Here is a 4461-nt window from a genome sequence, read left to right as displayed (position 1 = left end):
CAGTTTTATGTCTATTCATACCACACTCAGACTCTTGCAGTCATTACAGTTGCAGTATAGCATAAACCCAGAAGTTTATCCTTAATCTCTTTGCTCCAGCTTCCACTACCACAAGAACAAATAAACTTGTGGTCCTGCTAACCTGCAGACTTCAGTGAAATTGGCCAAGCTCTAACGGATCATATTTGAGAGTATTTTATCTGGTTTCAATAATTTATTACATGCTAACAATTGCAGATACCATATGGCTGAACATTCATATATTTACTCATAGAGGAAAGCCTGGATTATAACACTTCCAGTGGAATAGAAACATTTGAGGAAAGAATGATGTGTTTGGAAAATAAATGTCTCATTTCACTGACAACATGTACTTCTGACCTCCTTGTGGTCTCCTTTACAACCCATTATGTAAGCTAAAGCAGGGTAGTACAGACAGTGCAACTGAGGTAGGTACATAAGGAATAATAGCCTACTGGGCATGCATATTTGTCCATCCAGGCCAGTATTGTGTCTTCCACAGTAGCAATGAGTGATGGAGTAAAAAGACACTTGCAGATGTGACAGGTAAGTAATTAGACAATAGGTTAATGACTAGGAAGTTTGTAACCCATCAGAAGACAAATGAATGTATCTAGAGCAGGAGTAGACGTGCAGTCACGGAGCAGGATGCACAGACCAGGAAATGCCTGAAAATGGGATTTAAAGAAATACTGCATGAGCTGATTACATGGTGCTACTAGCAAATCAGCAAGAGGGAGGTATTGCACGCAGCTGGGAGCACAGACAACCAGAAAATTCATGATGGAAAATGACAGCAAACAGAAGCACGTATGATACTACATACAAGACACTGATTAAACTTGGGAGAAGCATAGTTTGGACTTCAGTCACACTATGCGGTTTGGTATCCAATGCACAGAATGCTTGCTTTCTGTAATAAAGCCTGGAATCAGAAGATGATTTTAAACATCTCTTTAGCCCTCCTCAAAAGCAGAGATCATGTTGAGCTGCTAACACTTCATTCTTTATTTCATCCAAGTAGTCACCGAAAACATAGATATCAATCTGGTTATTATAATCACAATAAATTCCTGCGCAGAATATAAACAGATATTATGCATAGCTCTACTAGCATGTTTTCATCCTGGGGTACAAAAATGTACCTTCCAAATCCTCAACCTCTCTGAAGGAAAAGTCCAGACTGCAGGAAGTTCTTCTGTAATGTAGACAAATACATCCATTAGAGACTGGCCTGGTGCCATCAATCTAAACAGCAGAGACAGAGAGATTTTCAGAGAGAAAGGCTAGCACATTATCTCACTGTCTCACTCCATTTAAATTGATTTAATCTAGACAATTTAATTTGGCAGAAGGAGAAAAGTTAGTTCCCAAAAGCCCTATCAATTAAAAGAGCCTCACTTTCAACCTGTGTCTTAACTCACATTCAAGCAAAACACTAACTCACTGCATGTGCCACCCAAAAAAAGAACTACCTTGCCAAAGAACTACAAACCCCAAAACCAGCAGAGCTCTGCTCTCAAGAGTATTAAAATAAGTAGTAATACTTATTTAAAAAAGAGGTTTTTCAGGGGAAACATCAAGCATGAGCAGGTGAAGAGGTATTGTTGCATATGACATGACATTGGTAGCCTGTACGCAACTGAGTCATCTCTGGTTGAATCATCTCCAATGAGAACAAGAAGTATCCAAACAGAATGTAACCTCAGCTGAGTTCTTTTGCACTGACACTGGTGAAATAATTTTTCCGTTAGTTTCCAGTGACTTGCATTACTACTGGTCTGCCAGTACTTTATCTAATATTCCCAGCAGTGAGAAATAACTCCATATAATTGAGAAGTCTGAGACTACTTTAAAAGAACATAAACCCCCCCCTATCTACAGTGTGCAACACGTATATGCACCACAGACTGGATTCTGCAGTATGGCTACAAATTCAAGCTCAATATATTGGTAAGTAAAAGCAGGTTTATTTGCAGAGACTCAATTTGTTTAACAGGCTTAGGGATAATCACATAATTGTGATATTTTCTTTGTTTCCTTTACTGCAAGGCATTTCATATTGAGGAGTCCTAATAAGAAGTCACTTTTGCAACCAAAATCTGAATTCCAACCACAACGAAATGTTCTGTTTAAAAAAAATGTTTTTATATACATCAGGCACTCTTAGAATAATGAGGCCCTCAAGCATTAGAAAAGCTCTACCTAACCATCTGTGAAGAGGTGACTTATGATTTCATAAATTGTGAAGTACGCTTAGGAATACTCTCACTGTTATAAAACTGTCTCCTTTTATATCTTCATGATACCTTACTGTTTCTTTATTCATTCTGCTACTCAGAGATGGGAAGGCCCAGGCTCACCCAAAAGACATTTTTGCAAAAACAAATGGATTGCAAAGAGCATTTTAAATTACCATGTTCTCTTAGACACCTTAATCAAGCACGTGTGCCTTAAATCCACATTTTCTTCAGAAACGATGCAGGCTCCAAAACGGTATCTATGGTGAGAGAATGGGAAGGTCCCCATTAACACGGTGAACACCCTCACATTGATGGGAGAAAAGCTGTACCACTACTCAGCCCGCTTGCTGACAACATGTTTGTATTCAAACCTACAACTTGACATTTGTTTTTTCTTTTTTTAATGAAAGCAATACAAACCTGCAATACAAACCATATAAGCAGGCTGGATATAGCTCCTGAACTGTACTTATAATATAAAAATACTAATATAAATAAAAATAGATATAAGTATTTACATATAAAAATATACATAAGAATTAATAATAATTTGGATGTATTGCAAAACTATAGTAGACACCACTTAGATTCATCGGAAGAAGAGTTTGCCTCCTCGAGCACATTTTAAAAGACTAATAGAACCTTTGATGTTAAATCATAGAAGATGGGCACCTTCCAAATGCAGCATCCATCCAGTTAATAATTACCTGGATGCAGAGATGGTACGTGTGTTTCATCACATGACTACCTACATAGAAAACTTACATTTCTTAAGAACATCTATAGAATATAACTTGACAAACCCACAATAAGCAGATTTTTGTAAAAACATAATTACCTCTTAAATGTCTGTTATTTGATACATCTGGATTTTGAGAAGGAAAGAGCTAGCTCTGCTCCTTAGCCACTTCAGCAAAGGTGTCCACATACAACTAGTATTTACTTCCATACAGTACTTGGACTGTGGCTCTCCATGCCTGCAAAGCATGGAGGTAGTAACAATAATCAGTCTAGCAGAATCATTAGTAAGACTTCACCACAAGATCAACAGTCATCGTCAGACTTCCCAGATGACACAGTTTAAAACACAGCAGATAAATAGTAGTTTTGTCCTGTCTTTTGATTCGCCTCTCTCTGCCTGCTCCTAGCATATGAGGAAGTTGGTGTTCCTCTCCAAATATTACTGAGAAAGTTTTTCTCCATTTGGTACTACAGGTTCTCTTCCTTTTCCCATACTGGTCTGTCACCTTCCCAACATTTCCCTCTGCTCCCCCTGTGCCAAATCAACCCTGTTCCCCAACTTCCATTTGCCCAGAGCCCCCACACTATCCCATGAACTGTAGCTGTGCACAAAACATCTCACACCGCCCACCGGCTACACGTATAACCTCTGGTCACCCCACCTTACCTCTGCTTTTCCTGTGGCAGGCGAAAATGGCAGGGATGACCTTTCTCTCTGAAGCATTTGGTTTGGAGGTGAAATAAAGCCCTCTTTGTCTCCTTCAAAGCTCTGCGGAAAAAAACCAGCAGTGAAACAGGTAAGACGCGCACTGCGACAAGCCCTCTCGTCCTGTGGTACTCCACAAGCCCTGGAAGGACCGCCATTGGCCAGGCCCATGCCACCAGCCCCACCGGCCTCTCACCCAGCAGCAACAAGATGTCACCGACTTTTCTGAGCTTACCAGCCTTACGCTGCTTTGTGGAGAGCCGGGCATTTACTTCATTGTTTCCCCGAGGACCTCACAGTCCCTGCAGACAGTGACAGATCCCAACCGTCCCAGCAGACAGCAAGCCGGGCCTTCGGCCACCCTGGCCAGGCCCGCTCCTTACGCTCCATGCTGGCAGGCGCGGGTGAGGCGGCTGTCTCCCAGCCCCCAGGAAGCAGAGCGGGACGGGCAGACCCGGAGACCTTTGTCGGAGGCTGACGGCAGGCCTCTGGGCACGGTGACAGCGGTGGTGGGCTCCCCTTTCCCCCTCACCTCCCTGCCCGGCAGTTGGCCGCAGAGGCGGAGGGCCGGCCCGGGGCACCCCGAGCTCGCTGCCCGCTCCCACCCCCGGCGGTGTCCCACACCGCCCGCACCCTGGGGGCCGGCAGAGGGTCCCTGCCCTGGGCAGGCCCGGTACAAGCGGCCCGGTTCGATCGACAATGCCAGGGGCACGGCCAGCGGCGCCCCCGTCCCGGCGGGCAGGTCGGCGC

The 4461-nt window shown here is 43.4% G+C and overlaps 1 long non-coding RNA gene across 1 annotated transcript; it reads right to left on the bottom strand.

Annotated features, from left to right (window-relative positions):
• Window positions 1–387: 387 nt before the first annotated feature.
• Window positions 388–4335, bottom strand: LOC104830052. Its single transcript, XR_774188.1, has 5 exons — window positions 3947–4335; window positions 3673–3774; window positions 3103–3241; window positions 2438–2521; window positions 388–1219 (listed from the first exon to the last, which is right to left on the bottom strand). It is a non-coding gene; the product is annotated as an uncharacterized LOC104830052 (long non-coding RNA).
• Window positions 4336–4461: the final 126 nt, after the last annotated feature.

Source organism: Haliaeetus leucocephalus, unplaced genomic scaffold, assembly GCF_000737465.1.
Source record: "Haliaeetus leucocephalus isolate CR32 unplaced genomic scaffold, Haliaeetus_leucocephalus-4.0 Scaffold184, whole genome shotgun sequence".
Lineage (NCBI taxonomy): Eukaryota > Metazoa > Chordata > Aves > Accipitriformes > Accipitridae > Haliaeetus > Haliaeetus leucocephalus.
This window is presented reverse-complemented; position numbering and strand designations above follow the sequence as displayed.